Source organism: Eschrichtius robustus, chromosome 5 (assembly GCF_028021215.1).
Source record: "Eschrichtius robustus isolate mEscRob2 chromosome 5, mEscRob2.pri, whole genome shotgun sequence".
NCBI lineage: Eukaryota > Metazoa > Chordata > Mammalia > Artiodactyla > Eschrichtiidae > Eschrichtius > Eschrichtius robustus.
The window spans coordinates 70,445,152-70,463,580 of NC_090828.1; the positions used below are offsets into that span (position 1 = coordinate 70,445,152).

At 37.6% G+C, this 18,429-nt stretch overlaps 1 protein-coding gene and 1 pseudogene across 3 annotated transcripts in view; one reads left to right on the plus strand and one right to left on the minus strand.

Moving 5' to 3' along the window:
- SLC4A10 (solute carrier family 4 member 10) overlaps positions 1-18,429 on the minus strand; it is a 208,257-nt gene that overhangs the window by 51,598 nt on the left and 138,230 nt on the right. The window lies entirely within an intron of this gene.
- LOC137765492 (ribulose-phosphate 3-epimerase-like) lies at positions 12,190-12,861 on the plus strand (annotated as a pseudogene).

Below are 18,429 nucleotides of genomic sequence, written 5' to 3' on the forward strand. Positions count from 1 at the left end.
TAATTCCAAACTCCTAATATATCCCTCCCCCCCACCTTTCCCTTTGGTAACCATAAGTTTGTTTTCTTTCTTTTCTTTCTTTTTTTTTTAAAATGTAGTTTCCTATTAAAGGAACTTCAGGTGTGAGGTAGGGCAGGGAGATTTTTTTTTTTTAGTTAATTAATTAATTAATTTGTTGCATTGGGTCTTAGTTGTGGCAGGTGGGCTCCTTAGTTGCAGCTCGCGGACTCCTTAGTTGTGGCTTGCTGACTTCTTAGTTGTGGCACATGGGCTCCTTTGTTGTGGCTCACCAGCTCCTTAGTTGCTGCATGCGAACTCCTAGTTGCGGCATGCGTGTGGGATCTAGTTCCTGGACCAGGGATCAAACCCAGGCCCCCCACACTGGGAGCACAGAGTCTTAACCACTGCACCACCAGGGAAGTCCACATAAGTATGTTTTTGAAGTCTGTGAGTCTGTTTCTGTTTTGTAAATATGTTCATTGTACCATTTTTTTTAGATTCCACATATAAGTGCTATCTGCTCTTAAAACAACTTCCAGAGACTTTCTATTATTGCTTTCTAAAATGATTTTCACCAGTAAAGTTGTTTCACCAACGAGAGGGTCCTTAGGGTTCCTTATGCTACCATTCTGGAAGAACGTTGTTTTCTGAATGCCATAGGAGTCATGATACTAGAGCCAGAGAGAAGAAAATGTAACCTATGCACACTACTTGACTCTAGAGTGAGAAATATTTAAATAGCTATAACTATGTAAAGGTTTTTAAAATGTGGTTTTAAAAAAGTTTTTTAGAATCAATCTTTAGGCAAATTGTTTAACACTTAACTATGGTTAGAGAATAAAAGATATGTTAACAACCACTACAATAGAATCAGGGGGAGGGAGATAGAAGGAAGAACAGAGAATTGGAAGGAGAGGTAGAATTATTTATCTCTTCTTAAAGTGTAAAAAATTAATATATGGGAGGGCTTCCCTGGTGGCGCAGTGGTTGAGAATCTGCCTGCCAATGCAGGGGACACAGGTTCGAGCCCTGGTCTGGGAAGATCTCACATGCCGTGGAGCAACTGGGCCCGTGAGCCACAACTACTGAGCCTGCGCGTCTGGAGCCTGTGCTCCAGAGAGCACAAGAGAGGCCGCGATAGTGAGAGGCCCGTGCACCGCGATGAAGAGTGGCCCCTGCTCGCCGCAACTAGAGAAAGCCCTCACACAGAAACGAAGACCCAACACAGCCAAAAATAAATAAACAGATAAATAAATTTATATTAAAAAAAAATTAATAAATGGAAACCTCATGTAAATAGAGTTGGGAGACCAGATGGGGGAGCCACATGCCCCAAGACAATAGCAGAGCCCAGTAGGAAGAAGAAAGTCTTCCTCTTCTTTCCTGGCAAAAGCTCATCCAGTGAGAGGCTGTCACAATTCAGCCAATGAAAAGCCATGGACTGTTTGGTTACTATGGCCCTCCCAACTCCCTTTCCCCCTCTAGAAGAGTTCTTCTCTCCATTTTTGCAGGGGGCTTGCACGTTGTTATGCTTGCTGATCCCAAATTGAAATTCTTTGCAGATCCTGAATAACAACCCCCCTTGTTTTGTTTTGTTTTGCTAGAGAAATAACTGGCAGTCTATTTGTTTTAGGTCAACAATTTGATGGCCCTTATAAGGATCCCCAGAAAACCCCCAACAACTCTGAGGCTGGTGAGCAAACAGGTGTGGTACCAACACTGAGCCCTTTTTGCTCACTGCTTTTCTCATCAACCCTGGATTTTGAGGGTTAGTCTTTCTCCTGGGTCTGAGCTTCCATCCACTTTGCATTTTGAAGCTCTCCAGGTTTTATTCAGGATCTATTTTAAGGTTTCTTCCTTTCTGGTTAAGGCCTTGTTCTGTATGCGAGTATTCATTTGGCACTTTGGTATGATTTTGAAATCAGACTGTTCCAGCTGGAACTGGCTAGCCTTCGGCCCATTCCTTTTGGAACAGGAGCTGTTCCTCCTGGAACTGGCTAGCCTTTGGCCCATTTCTTCAGGAACAGGGGATGTTTCATTGGAACTGTGCTGGTTCAGCCTTTGGCCCAATTCCATTTCGAATAGGGGCTGTTCTATTGGAACTGTGCTGAGCAGCTTTTGGCCTGGCTCCTCTGGGACCAGACTGTTCCCTTAGAACTGGCTGGTATTAGGCCTGCAGGTTATTTGGGCTGTTTAAGCTATTTCAGCTATTGGAGCTGCTTGAAAATTTTCTCTTACTCTAGAGAAAACCCTCCAAGAAATGGGATCCCAGTTATCTAAATATTTTGAGGGTACCCCTCTTACAGGGACCCTGGCCAATTTTTGTTTGAAAACCACGATTCTTCCTCAGGCACATTTCTAACTAAATGGATTGACCCAATCAAACGCAATTTACAGTATCAATGGCCATTATGAGGAACTTTTGATATCCCCAAACTTAACTTTTCTTAAAGCTGAATTGGACAACCATAGCTCTAAAATTTCCAAAACTGAATGGACTGCATATTTCAATTGGTAATTTGAGGCTTCCAAATGTTATCAAGAGCCTAAAACTGCCTCTCTGCAAAATAGGACTTTAAGTTTTACTGAGGCAGACAAAGAAAGAAAGATAAAATGGCTTCCTAAGCCTCATGCTCTTCTTCTTTGGCTTCTTTATCTCAGGACTTGCCTCTGGTGCTATCTTCCTCCTTTGCTTCTGTGCCATATACAGCTCCTCTACACCCTCAGTTCCCCCATACTAATTCTCTCGCTGAAGTTCCCTTTTTCTCTGAAACTCTCCACTCCCTTTTCCTCTGAACTTGTCCCTTAAAATTAAGCCTTTTGAGGATCCAGAGGCTACACCCTTAATTTCTTATACTCCCTGGATTAAAGGTGAACTGCCAGCCATAGTCAAAGATTTTCCCAGAGTAAATGAAGATTCTCACAGATTTGCTGAGGGATTTAATATAGTCAGTCAAATTTATCAACTGGGTTTCTCTGACATATCAGCTAGTTTATATACTTGTCAGCGAAGGCCAGGTTCAGCATTGGATGAAAAATGTTAATTGGGAAAATCTTAAAAGATCTCTAGAATTACAACCAGAGACCCACCCACTAACTTATTATATGACCAGGCTCAGGAAATTGCTAGGTGTCTTCATAGGGCAATTCCTAGGGCTTTTCCAAAGCCTATTGATTGGAACAAAATTCAGACTTATACACAAAATTCTGATGAATCTGTTCATTACTATTACAATCAACTTCAGATTATTTTTAAAGAAAATTCTGGTCTTCCTTCAGATGTTGTTTCACCAAGGAGTTGTTTTAACTCTATGTTAAACCAAGAGTTGTTTTAACTCTATGTTTTTTAGTGGGTTGAACCTGGATCAGCCCACTAAATAGGATGGAATGGGAAATTGTGTTCACTCTAGATTTAGTTAATCTGGCAAACCAGCTCTCTCACACTCTAGAGGAGTCACCTAAAAGGAAGACCACTAAAATTCTTAATGTTCAACTCCAGCAAATTCAGCCCCCTAAATGAAACCAAAACCCTCCTAGTTTCTGCTATTATTACAAAGAGCCAGAACATCAGAAAGGAGATTGTTACAAATGTACCTTCAGCCCTCTAACCAATGTCCTCTCAATTCTCAATGACATGGCTTTTCAATGTCCTCTAATTCTCAATGACATGGCTCCAAAGAACTACAGAGGCTCTTCACAATCTTCTTCTTAACTGGCTTAGAGAAACACTTCTCCAGATTGGGGATGAAATTCTTCCAGTCCTAACTGACAACAGAGCCACACCCTTGGTGCTCAGCCCCACTACAACAAAGCGGCCCCTGCCTCGGTGTACTAAAACAGTCCAAATAGTGGGGATCTCTAATGAACCTCAAGAGGTTCCTGTCTCTAAACCTATTCCCTTTTGTTTAGGCTCTTTGAGAGATACACACTCTTTTCTCCTTAGTTCTTCTACCTCTAAGCATTTGTTAGGCTGAGACTTCTTAGAGAAGTATCATGCCAGAATTTCTTCTCCCAAAAGGAGTAAATAATTCTAGAACTTCACAGTAGTCATTAAAGCAGCCAACCAGGTGAATTAAATGACCCTTTGACATCTTTTATTTTCTTTGTCTCTGATGGTACTAGAGTTGAATTCAGGAAACACTGATCATTTTTCTCTGTTGAATCTGCTACCACCCTCCTCATGGAGAAAACCTCCAGCTAATATTGGCAAAATTCATAGCACAACTTTCATCAAGATTCAAACACACCCTTCAAAACTTCTTCCTGGAATTAATCAATAGCCTATAAGTAAAGAAGTCGTTCAAGTTATAAAGCCCATAATAAAAGCTTACAAGGCTCAAGGCTGCATTATTATTATTATATTAGGTCCTATGATACTCCTATTTTGGGGGGTGGGGGTTGAGAGTTTATTCCTTAAGTAAGAACCAAGCTTTATTTATTCACAAAAGAAAAAAGAGTTGAGGCAAAGGGAAAGACAAGTTTTACACAAAATTACAACAATAACTCCCTTTGGTAAAAAGGGTGGAGGTCTGTCTAGGACCTCCAAGCAATAAACAATATTGTTATCCCCTGACATCCTGTCATTTCTAACCCTCATATGATGTTAACATCCATCCCCATTGGAAATAAATTCTTTACTCTAATTGATTTACGTGGTACATTCTTTGGTATTCCAGTTGAAGCTAGCCAATACCTTTTTGCCTTGGGAAGAAAAACAATTCACCTGGACAGTAATGCCTCAGGGTTTTACTGAGAGTTCTTTTTATTTCTCACAAATTCTGAAGGCTGATCTGGTTGACATAAAGTTCCCTGGGTGTTCTGCTTTGTTGTAATATATGGATAACTTGCTTCTTTGCTCTCTGTCTCAAGCCTCCTCACAGGAAAACAGCATCCATCTGCTAAAGCTTTTAGCCTTAAAGGGACATTAGGTTGCCAAGGAAAATTGCAGTTTTCCCAAGCCCAAGTTTGATATTTGGGGCATCTGATATCAGAACAAGGGTTACACCTAAATTTAGATAGGCTTCATGGTGTCCTAAGTTTCCCAAAACCCAAAACTAAGCACCAACTGCAACGTTTTCTCCGGCTAGCTGGTTACTGCTGAAATTGGATTCCAATTTCTCTCTTATGGCCAAACCTCTGTATTTTTTGATAAATAACAACCCTGACCCAATTTTATGGGAAGAATAAGATGATACAATATTCTAGTACTTAAAGGAGAGTTTGATAAACCCACCTGCCCTCGGGCATCCCTATTCTCTGATTCCCTTTTCCTTTGTGTATGTGAAAGGGAAGGGAATGACTTTAGGGTACTCATCTAAAAACAGGTCAATGGGACCACCACTGACCCCTTGGGTACTTTAGCTAGTAACTGGATCCTGTGGCAAGAGGACAACCCCCCTTGCCTTAGAGCCATTACTAACACCACTCTTTTGGTTAAGGCCACTGAGAAAAATGTTGTGGGAGCCCCTTTAACAATTTTTGTACCTCATGCAGTAGAAGCCCTCTTGACTTCTCAATCCACTCAACATTTCACAGTTGGCTACCTCACCTCCTATGAAGTCCTTCTGTTAACTCCTCCTCTTTTATGTTCTAATAACCTTAACCCTGCTACTCTTTTCTCCTCTGTCATTGATGAAGTCTTTCACAACTGCTTAATGCTGATGAATCACCTCCTGACTCCTCGTGATGATCTGCAGGAAATTCATTTTGGTAATGCTGACTTCTCATGGTTCACTGATGGTTCTTATTTTAAAGGTAAAAATGGCAAATATTGTGCTGGCTATGCTACTGCAACTGCCTTTGATAGTGTTGAGGGAGTATCTTTTCCTCTGGCTACTTTGGTCCAAAAGGCTGAATTATACACTCTTACATAGGCTTGTACTTTAACCAAGGGCAAAACTGCCAATATTTATACTCATAGTAGATATGCTTTCAGAGTAGCTCATGATTTTTTAATATTATGGAACAATATGGCTTCCTTACTTCCAGTGGAAATAAAGTTTAAAATGGCCCCTATGTTCAGGAATTATTGGATGCATTACTTTTATCTGCCACTTTAGCTATTATCAGTATTCTGGGTCATTCTAAACTTGACTCTCTGAAAGCTAAGGAAAATTACCTTGCTTACATTTTCACAAGGAATGCTGTCCTTAAGGAACCAACAGCAGCCAACCCTTTTCATGGTCCAAAGGGATATCTCTCCAAATGATAACTTAGAAAAACTGGCTAGAGAAGCCCAACAATTGACCTCAGAAAAGGAAAAACAAGATTAGAAATTCAAGAATTGTTGGTTTGATAAAAAGAGAAAGTTCTGGTTTGGATCAAATAACAACCTAGCCCTACTGAAGACCCTAAAATTCCCACTCCTCTCTACTGTACATGCATTAAATCTTTGGTCTACTGACAAAATGAGAGCCTTCATGAATCAGTATTGGTAGGGAAACACTAACAAAGCCACAAAAAGTGCCTACTTTACTTGTCCTGCTTGTCTGAAATACAACCCAGGGAAGCCTGCTTTTACTGCTCCTGGACATTTTAAACTGCCTAATGGACCATTCGAGGTCTGGCAAATGGCGTCACACAATTTCCTCTGTCTCATGAATATAAGTATGTTTTAGTCATAGTCTGCATGCTTTCACACTGGGCTGAAGCTTTCCCTTGCAGATGAGCTACTGCCTCTCCGTGACTAAAGTTCTTTTGGAAAAGATTATCCCCAGTAAGAGAACTCTTGAACTTCATAGCCATCCCATTTCACTAGTCAGGTACTTCAACAAGTCTGTGCTGTTTGGCTGGTTTTACAACACTTTCACTGTGCTTACCACCCTCAATCCTCTGGTTTAGTTGAATGCATGAATGGCATTATTAAGACTCAACTGGCAAAATTTGTAGAATCCCTCCAAATACCTTGGCCAAAAGCATTGCTGTTGGTCTTTTTAAATCTCAGATCCACCTCTTTTGGAATTCATAAACTCTCACTCTTTGAGATAGTCACTGGATGCCCAATGCATGTGGCTCCTAACTCTTTTGACCTACAGCTGATAAAAGGAGAGATATTCCAATACTGCAAAGGCCTAATTACTTCTATTAAAAATAAAAAATATTTTAGTAGAGCAATCTTTTCATAGTGCACTCTCAAGAGACAAAGACCTTGAGCATCACACCTTGCAATCTGAAGATTTTGTCTATTGGAAAAGACACATCCAGAAGGACTCTCTTCAACCTTGCTGGAAAGGTTGAACACCTATCATGTGTTGCTAACTGACTCTTGTGCCACTAAACTCCAGGGAATAGACTCGAGTTCACGTGACACACCTAAAGAAAGCACCAAATCCTAATTGGACTTGCACATTATCTGTTGACCTCAAAGTAAAGATTTCTCAGAATTGAAGCAGATGGCATCTGATGAGACATCTTTTCCAAGATATCTAAACCAGGCCTATTGGATATCTGTCACCAAACCTTTGATGATGACATATGCTTCAGATGATCTCCAGTGTCTGTGATCTTGATAACATGGACTTTAGATAAAAAGTGTCTGAGAGTTCTTCCTCCTACATCTCCTTGTTACTCAAATGTGACCTCAGTAGGTTTCAAATTCGTGCACTTTCCTTCCAACGTGGGACACTATACTCAGGTAAGGTCCTTCCTTGAAAGGAGGACCAAAAGGCTTCCAAAAAGCCGCTGAAATCAGAAAACCTGACTCTTGACCAGCAGTGCTTTCAGAGAAAGATCTTGATCAAAAGGGGAAAATGTAAAAAATTGATAAACAGAAAACTCTCATGCCCTATGACAATAGCAGAGCCCAATAGGGAGAAGAAAGACTTCTTCTCCTTTCCTGGCAAGAACTCATCCAATGAGATTGTCACAACTCAGCCAATAGAAAACGATGGACTATTTGGTTACTACGGCCCTCCCAATTTCCTTTTCCCCTCTATAAAAGAGTTCTCTCATTTTTGCAGGGGGCTTGCACGTGGCTTGCCATGGTTGCAGATCCCAAATTGCAATTCTTTACTGATCCTGAATAAACCCATTTTTGCTAGAGAAATAACTGGCAGTCTATTTGTTTTAGGTCAACACAAAGTAGAAAGTAAAGAGAATTACCTACAATTCGTGGAACAAGAAATAGAGGTTTATATACGTTACTTCTGGTTATTTGTTTATTTATGTACAAAGGTTACGGGAATGATGAAACTTAGGATATGATATAATTATTTTGGAAGGAGAGATAGAGCAAGAAGAAGGTTGGAGGTGGGAGTAGAAAGTGAGCTAAATCCATATTCATAAGAACAAAAGTAAATCAGTCACATTTAATATTGGTAAACCAAGAAATAGTAATATAAGCATATTATTTAGAGATATTTAGGTACCACCAAAAATAAACACAAATCTAGGTTAAAAGCACTTTCAGTGAGCTGGTGCTTTAATCAAAATCTTTCTTTACAATTTGCATTTTTCAGAATGTTTATGGATTATTTTGATAATAATAAAATGTATTTGAAAAAATAATTGGTTCCCCTTGTGGCAGCTCTAAATTTACTTTCTTATTTCAATGTGTAAAAATTATCTTGAAGCCCCTCCTGTATCTAGTTTTGTCTTTTTTTTTCTCTCTTTACAAAATTCAAAAGTTTGCAATCATGGGGAAACTATTCCAGTATTTCTCTGAAACATATCATACCCTGCTTGATTAGAATTATATGCTCAAGTTATTTGGATCATTTTCAACTTATGTCATCAACTAATGTTCAAAAAGTGATCATCTTTAGCAGTATCTGTCCCTGGTAGCTTTTAAAACAGGTTATTCCTCAATGCCATTTTCACTGTAATTCAAAGCTTACTGCTTCTGTGATAAAGAAACATGTTAAACTTGCTTTTTGGTCATTAACTTAATGTACCCATCTTGTCTAGATTCTGAGATAAACAATGCTTAAATAGTCATTATCATTTCTTTTGGCACCTTGAAAAATTATGTTTCGAGATTTTATTTGTAAGAATCACTATAATAATGTCAGAGTTAGCACTTATTTGCAGCCATAATTTTTTCCACTTCAGTTTGTAAAAACTGCCTCCTTTCTTTTTCCATGTAGCATAAGCATTGTAGAAACACTAAAAACATGAATTGCTTAAAAATTATGCAAACAAATTTAATTACCTGTGGATATTGAATACAGGATACTTTTGTGGTGGTCTATGTATCAGATAATTGTGTACCACTTTGAATCCTATCAGCCATACCTCTTCTTCTAGCCTCTGCTGCGGTGATCAGTTCTTCAGAGACTTCAACTGTTCACTTTCAGGTGCAACCCCTTGAAGCCTTTCTTCAGGCTGCATCATGTATCTTTCTTCCTGCTCTTATACTGCTGCCATCCTTAACAATGGGTGATAGAGGTTGCTGGATATATGCATCCCCTTTTCATCCCCAGGGCAAACATTTGTGAGTTGCATTTCATAAGCCTTCTTAGAGATCCTATCAAATCAAGCATCAGTCACCTATACTTTCGACCAACTAGGTAACACAGTTTCGTACTGGCTTTATCTCCTTCCCTATATCACTGTCTTAGTCTACTCAGGCTGCCATAATAAAATGCCATAGACTGGGTGGTTTAAACAATATAAATTTATTTTCTCACAGATCTGGAGGCTGCAAGTCCCAGACCAGGGTGCCAGCATGGTTGAGTTCTGCTGAAGACCCTCTTCTGGCTTGCAGATGGCCACCTTCTCCCTGTGTCCTTACATGGCAGAGAGAGATGAGAGAGCTCCTTCCCTCCTTACAAGGACACAATTGATCAGATTTGGGCCCTACTCTTATGACCTCATTTAACCTTGATTACCTCCTGAGACACTATCTCCAAATACAGTCACAATGGAAGTTAGGGCTTTAAAATATGAATTTCAAAGGGACACAATTCAGTCCATAGCAATCACTCTCTCACTGTTCTTTACTCCTGCTCCTTAAGATCAATTAACCTTCAAGGAAGTCTCTGACTTAGGCTGTGCTTTCAGGGGAACCGAGGATACAGTATGTTTTGTTCTATATGTGTGATAACAGAAAAAAGGATTCACTGAAAGCTTAGTCATAAGGCATTATTCACGATGCTTAATTAATTCAATAAAAAGTTAATGAGTGTCACACAAGACACCATGCTAAGTGTAGTATTAAATAAGAGACATGATCCTAGTGGCTTTCTTTAAATGCAGAAGAGAAATACTACACAGTCAATTACATAATTATATAAATACATTTGTGAAATGTACCATAAAGAAGTCTAGGTCACTAATGTAAATTAAAGGGGAGCCACACCTTGAGTCTGGGTGCCTAAAGAAAACTTTAAGAAAACAAGGTTTAAGCTGAGATCTAAAAGATGAACAAAATTTAGTAAGAAATGGTGTGGGCACCGTGGTGCGGGTGGTGGACTAAAGAGCAAAAAGCAGGTAGAAAGGCCTGAGTCAGGGAGACATGCACAGGAATATTAGCGTAGCTGAAGCAGAAGGGGAGTGGGGGAAGAGATGGGGGTGGGACTGTGAGATAGGCAAGGCCCAGACTGTGCGGATTGAGCACTGAGGGTCCTAGTAAGTATTCTGAATGTTAAAATGAGAACCCTAGGAAGCCTTTGAAGGATTTTTTGAAAGATTTTTTTTTATCCCATTGTTGTTTTGGTTTTTGTAATTAATGTTGGTTACACAGCCCTCATTTAAAGTTCATTTCATTAATTGAAAATATCAGATCTAGGCATATCTAGGTCAATTGTAGCTCCAGGTCTCAAGGAATGACATTAAAGGAAAGTACTCAGGTCACTGAGAGGTCTTGCAAGAAGAGTTAGTGGACATAGTAGAGAATTGTGGTAGGAAAGGTCCTCGATCTGTCATCCACCAAGGGAAGTGTAGGTGGCAGATCAGGTGAGCTACCACAGATGCCTAATCTACGTTATCATGCATGTCACTCCAAGACATGATTTCTGAGCTTCAGGTTGGGATCCAAGGACAAATTCTAATATGAATAACCTTTCCACACTTAACGAAGATACCCAGACACTTGTCTAGGGACAAAAAATTAACAATAGAGCTCCAGGCAGCATGTCTATAGTCTGAAATAAGATGACTATTTGTTTAAAAAAAAAAAAAAGTAAGACTTAAAGTATCCACACCGATCTTGAATCCTCCTCTAAATGGAGGCTTAGAGATTACATCCATCTACAGTAGCCTCCAAAAACTATCCATTGTGTCTACAATATCTTGTCTCGAATCTCTGGCTCCAATTTTACAGTTGTGCCAGGATTAGATGAAAAACTATTAGGTGAAAAAGCAAGGCTTGCAGGCCTACAAATGTCTTGCTACTGTTCTGCTCTTATATATATATGAACTTGCCAACGTCTTTCTGTAAGGCAGTTCACTAGTAAGGGGCAGTGTATTCCCATGATGGGAAATTCCTCCAAATGAATCTTTCTGTTACTTTACCTCAAAAAAAAGAAAAAAAAAAAAAAAAAAAAAAGGCCTAACACCATAGGAGCTTGAAGGGAAAACATTTGGGAAAATATTTTTATATTCTGAAAATTTGGTAAATGTATTGATGACAAAAGGAAACTAAAATGCAAAACAAAGAAAATATGCCAAATTTCTTACAGGAGTAATATAATAAGAGAAAACTAGCATTATAGTAGATATATACATTAAGCATACATCTAACATAAATATATATATGCATACATATAACAGAATGTTATTTAAAAGGAAGAATTTTATTTGAAATAACAGAATTTCATTTGAAAGAAAGTTGGGAACAAAAACATTTATTAGCCATTTGATCCCATTTATATTACTAACAAAGGGCACATCAATAGATATTTGAAGTTATTTATCTGCATATTTTAGCAAAATCACTAAATTAGCCAGCTCTTCTGTTAACTCCACTCAAGCAACAAAAACCAAGCAAACTGCTATTTCTGACTCATCTGAATAATAGGCAAGTAAACTGAAGACCTAACTTATTGTAAAATAAATTCTTTAAAGATATAACTCATGCCTTTACTTTGATTTACACTTGGGAAAATGAATAATTATTTCAAATGAAAATTTAGTCACTGTTCAAAGATTAAAGTACTAACACATTTTTAAAAAGAAGAAGAAGAAATCAGGATAAACCCTTCATCTTGCTGGAGGACTCATGTAACTTCTTGGCTCTTGGAAACCAGTACCATGGTGTCCAGCTGTAAGATTGGCCCATCCATCTTCAACAGCAACCTGGCCAATTCAGGGGCTGAGTAGTTCTAGACACTGGTCTCTGGGGCCAATTATCTGCACCTGGATACAACAAATGGGTATTTTGTTCACAGCATCACTTTGGGTCACCCTATGGTAGAGTCTCCAAAAGCAGCTATACGACAGGATCCTTTCTTTGAAATGCACAGAATGGTTTCTAGGCTGGAACAGTTGGTAAAGCCAATGGCTGCAGTAGGAGTCAATCCATATATATGAGAACCCAGGGGCCTTAATTAAAGACATTTGGGAGAATGAGACAAAGGTTGGACTTGCCATCAAACTAGGAAGGACAGTTGAGTATTTGGCACCATGGGCTAATCAGATAGATATGGCCTTGGTTACACCAGTTGAACCTGGGTTTGGAGGGCAGAAATTTATGCAAGATATGATGCCAAAGGTTCATCGGTTGAGGGTCCAATTCCTGTCCTTTGGCAGAGAGGTTAATGGTGAAGTGTAGATCATGACACTCTCCATAACTGTGCAAACACAGTGGCTAACATGATTGTGTCTGGCAGTGCTATTATAAGGAATGAAGACCCCAGATCTGCAACCAACCTGTTAAGATATATTTGCTCAGAAGCTACTCAGAAACAATCTCTTCACTGGTGAGATCTCAAGGAGCCCAATGTTTCTATTCATGAAATTTCCCTTTTATTGGAAAACAAGAATGTTGACTACCAAATCATATTGCGTGAAGTGGTGCTGCTTTCCTGAGCAATTATTCATTCCCATGACTAAAACCTATTGCACAAAATGTTCTAAGAGGTTAGAAACTGGGGTGCATACCTACATTTTTACTGATGGAATTTAAAGATTAGGGTACTGAAATACCTTGTTTATTATTGGGAGATTTGATTTTTATAAAGAGTAAAAATATAGCTGTCTTAAGATTATAAACAGAAATGTATCTTAATGCCTAAAGAAGGCATATTAGCTATTATGAAGAAAATTATTTTTCTGCATTTCTGAAAAGAATTTTCTGCTGTTTCCCATCTGTTATCCCAAAGCAAATGAAGCCCTTATGTTTTTCCTGTTTCATCATTTGTGATTTGATAATATGAGCAGAATAAAACTAATGAAAAATATAAGCTTGAATCTGGTTGGGATGGCATACCATATTCCTTCTGCATCTAAAACATCTATATTTTCCCTTTTTACTTTACAGTCAAATACATAAAAACTATTTTCAAAATGTCTGAAGCCCAGGGGTTTTCAGGTGGTCTGCTCTAAAATATAAGCATTGATTTTATCAGGAAGTTTTCTTTGCCAGCTTTGCTTACGGGGTAGATTATTCAGTGATTTTTCCTCCTTTCTTAATGACACTTACCATTCTTAAGGACATTAAATAATGCTGTTGCTTTAGTTCTGAGTACAAGGAAAAGCAAAGTCTCTATTTGGAAGTAATATTGAGCTGAATCTTGACTCTGCCCCTTTAGGCCTATTTGACCTCTGAAAAATCACACAACCTCTTTGAGCTTCTATTAACTCATTATACATCAAATGTAATTATAACAACTGTGCAGGATCATGTTGAGCCTTAAAAGAGGCACCATAACATATGCAAAGTTTCCAGTACTATTCCTAGAATTTAGTAGATGCTCAATACAGTATATAAGTTTATGTTATGAGTTATAAAGTAGTTTGATATAATCGCATTAAATTTACAAATCATTCTTGTGACTGCTAGGACAGGTATTTTTGTCCCCATTTAAAAATAAGAAAGTAAAGCTCAGTAGCAGGCTGGTACCATGGAAAGTCTCTAGTAGGGCATAGGATTTCTGGTCTGTACTCTTTTTAAAATGCAGCCCATAGGGAACACACCCTAACAAAATAAAGACTATGTGACAAGCCCACAGCTAACATCATATTCAATGATGAAAAGTTAAAAGCATTTCCTCTAAGATCAGGAATAAAACAAGAATGTCCACTCCTTGAAGTAAGTCAGAAAGAGAAGAACAAATATCATATATTAACACATATATGTGGAATCTGAAAAAAATGGTATAGACGATCTTATTTACAAAGCAAAAATAGAGACGTACACATAGAGAACAAATGTATGTATACCAAGGAGGAAGGGAGGGGATGGGATGAATTGGGAGATTGGGATTGAAATATATACACTATTGATACTATGTAAACTATAAAATAGATAACTAATGAGAACCTACTGTACAGCACAGGGAACTCTACTCAGTGCTCTGTGGTGACCTAACTGGGAAGGATATCCAAAGAGAGGGGATATATGTATACGCATAGCTGATTCACTTTGCTGTGCAGTTGAAACTAACACAACATTGTAAAGCAACATTTATACTTCAATAAAAATTAAAGAAAAAAAGATTGCCCACTCTTGCCACTTTCATTCAACATAATATTAGAAGTCCTAGCCAGAGCAACCAGACAGGAAAAAAAATAAAAGGAATCCAAATTGGAAAGGAACAAATTAAACTGTAACTGTTTGCAGATGACATGATACTATACACAGAACATTCTAAAGACACCACGAAGAAACTACTAGAACTCATCAATGAATTTAGTAAAGTTGCAGGATACAACATTAATATACAGAAATCTGTTGCATTTCTAGAAACTAACAATGAGAACTATCAGAAAGAGAAATTAAGAAAGTAATCCCATTTACAATTGCATCAAAAAATAAAATACCTGGGAATAAATCAAACTGAGGAGGTAAAAGACCTATGCTCAGAAAACTATAAGACACTGAATAAAGAAATTGAAGACAACACAAAAAAGATGAAAATATGTACCAGGTTTAGGGACTGGAAAAAGTAATTCTGTTAAAATGACCATACTACCCAAGGCAATCTACAGATTTAATGCAATCGTTATCAAAATACCAATGGAATTTCCCACAGAACTAGAACAAATAATTCTAAAATTTGTATGGAAGCCCAAAAGACCCTGAATAGCTAAAACAGTCTTAAGAAAGAACAACAAAACTAGAGTTATCACGCTTCCTGATTTCAAACTATACTACAAAGCTACAATAATCAAAATGGTATGGTACTGGCACAAAAACAGAAACATAGATCAATGGAACAGAGTAGAGAGCCCAGAAATTAACCCACACTTATATTAATCTATTACAAAGGAGGCAAGAATATGCAATGGGGAAAAGACAGCCTCTTCAATAATGGTATTGGGAAAACTGGACAGCTACATACAAAGTAATCAAACTGAGCTGGTTTCTGACACCATATAAAAAATAAACTCAAAATGGATTAAAGACTTATATGTAAGATCTGAAACCATAAAAATTCTAGATGAAAACTTAGGTATTACACTCTTAGATATTGGTCTTAGCAAATTTTTTGGATCTGTCTCCTCAGGCAAGGGAAACGAAAACAAAAATAAACAAATGGGACTACATCAAACTAAAAATACTTTTGCACAGCAAAGGAACTATCAACAAAATGAAAAGGCCACCTACTGAATGGGAAAAGATATTTGCAAATGATATATCCAATAAGGGGTTAATATCCAAAATATACAAGGAACTCATACAACTCAACATCAAACAAACAAACAACCCAACTAAAAAATAGGCAGAGCACATGAATAGATATTTTTCCAAAGAAGATGTACAGATAGTCAGCAGGCACATGAAAAGATGCTCAACATCACCAGAGTAATGCAAACTAAAACCACAGTGAGATATCACCTCACATCTGTCAGAACGGCTATTATCAAAAACACAACAAATAACAAGCATTGGTGAGAATGTGAAGAAAAGGAAATCCACATGCTCTATTGACAGGGATGTAAATACAGCCACTATGGAAAACAATATAGAGATTCCTCAAAAAGTTAGAAATAGAACTACTTCTGTAAGCAAAGGCGGTGCCTGGATTTGGCCCATGAGCCATAGTTTGTTAACTCTGCTCTAGACTTTTAGAGATATAAGGAATTTGAGAACCTATCTGACGGGGTTTTCTTAGAAGGGATTTAAGAATTGGAATTTGAGAATTTTGGAGGCAGTTATTCCTGGGTTACTAGACCAGCTTTGTAACATTTCCTAATTGTCTTATCTCAGGCAAATTATTTAAGATGTCTGTGCTTTGATATTCTCATCTCTAATTGAAGGTAATCATATATAATTTATGGAGGTGTTGGGAGAATTAGAAAAGACACTTAACGTACTCTGGACAGTGTTGGGCACACAGGAAGCACCTGGAAGATGTTAGCTGTGACAATCACCAATCCATTTTACAGAGGAGGGAGCAGAAGTCTAGATCCAGTTAAGGACTTGCCTAAGGTTACAGTAATAGTGGCAGAACCAGCCGTACTTGTGCAAGTCACAAACCTTTTGAGCCTCTGTCACTTGAACTGCAAAATGAGGGGGTTGGACAACATCTTCTCTTGGGACCTCTAGTTCCACTGCCATCATTCTACTAACTGGCACCCTAGGGCTTAAAGAACTAATTTACCTCGGTAAGTACATTCCTTACAGTCTGGAAATGACTTCATACACAGCATCAGTAAAGTGGCAGAAAAACCAGGCATTGGAGAGGGAGACTCTGATTTAGCATTAATAAACATACATATATTTATATATAATGTATAATTATGAATATTATATAATATATATTATATATCTTTTTTTAGTCACATACCTTAAATATCAAGGAAGGGAGCCAAGTCCTTGGCAATTAGTATGATGAATAATTGCACTGAATACATTTCAAGTCATTCTTGGATGTGTCTCAGGGACTTTTATGCTACACATTCTTATAACAAGTCAAGTATTTATGCATGTTCAGATTATTTTGACAAAATGATTAAAGTAATGAGATGGAAAAAAAATAGAACTACAATATGATCCAGCAATTCTACTTCTGGGTATATATTCAAAGAAAATGAAAACACTAATTTTAAAAAAATGCACCCCCATATTCACTGCAGCATTATTTAAAATAGCCAAGATACGGAAGCAACCTAAGTGGCAATTAATAGGTGAATAGATATGGAAGCAACCTAAGTGGTGACTAATAGATGAATGGATAATGTGTGTGTGTGTGTATATATATATATATATATATATATATATACACACACACACACACACACACACCACACACACAATGGAATATTAACCATACAAACCAATGAAATCTTGCCATTTGTGACAATATGAAAGGACCCAGAGGGTATTATGCTAAGTGAAATAGGTTAGACAAAGACAAATACTGTATGATTTCATTTATATGTGGAATCTAAAAAATAAAACAAATGAACAAACATAACAAAACAGAAACAGAGTCATAGATACAGAGAACACACAGGTTGTTGCCAAGAGGGGAGAGGAGTGAGTGGAGGAGAGAAATAGGTGAGGGAGATTAAGAGGTACAAACTTTCAGTTACAAAATAAATGAGTCACAGGTATGAAATATACAGTGTGGGGAATATAGTCAATAATTACATAATATCTTTGTATGAGGACAGATGGTAACTAGATTATCATGGTGATCATTTTGAAATGTATAGAAATATTGAATCACTATGTTTTGTACCAGGAACTAATATAGCATTGTAGGTCAATTATACTTCAAAACAAACAAACTCATGAAAAAGAGATCAGATTTGTGGTTACCAGAGGCAGGGGGTAGGGATGATGAAGGCAGTCAAAAGGTACAAAATTCCAGCTGTAAGATAAATAAGTACCACAGATTTAATGTACAACATGATAAATATAATTAACACTGTTGTATATAATATATGAAAGTTAAGAGAGTAAATCCTAAGAGTTCTCATCACAAGGAAAAAAACTTTTGTTCTATTTCTTTAATTTGGTATCTATACAGGATGATGAATGTTCACTAAGTCATTGTGGTAACCATTTCATTATGTATATAAGTCAAACCACCGTGCTGTACACCTTAAACTTATACAGTGCTATATGTCAATGATATCTCAATTAAACTAGAAGAAAAAAAAAAGGATATGCTCAAATATACTGAAACTGAAGAAAGCCAAAGATAAAGAGAAAATCTTAACAACATCTAGGGAAAAAGACATTGTTTTTAAAGAGCAACAGTAGGACTGACAATGACTTCTCCTGAGCTAAAATTGAAACCAATGGAATGAGGTCATTAACGGGCTAAAAGAAAACACTTGGCAATCCAGAATTCTATAACTAGTCAAATATTCATCAAG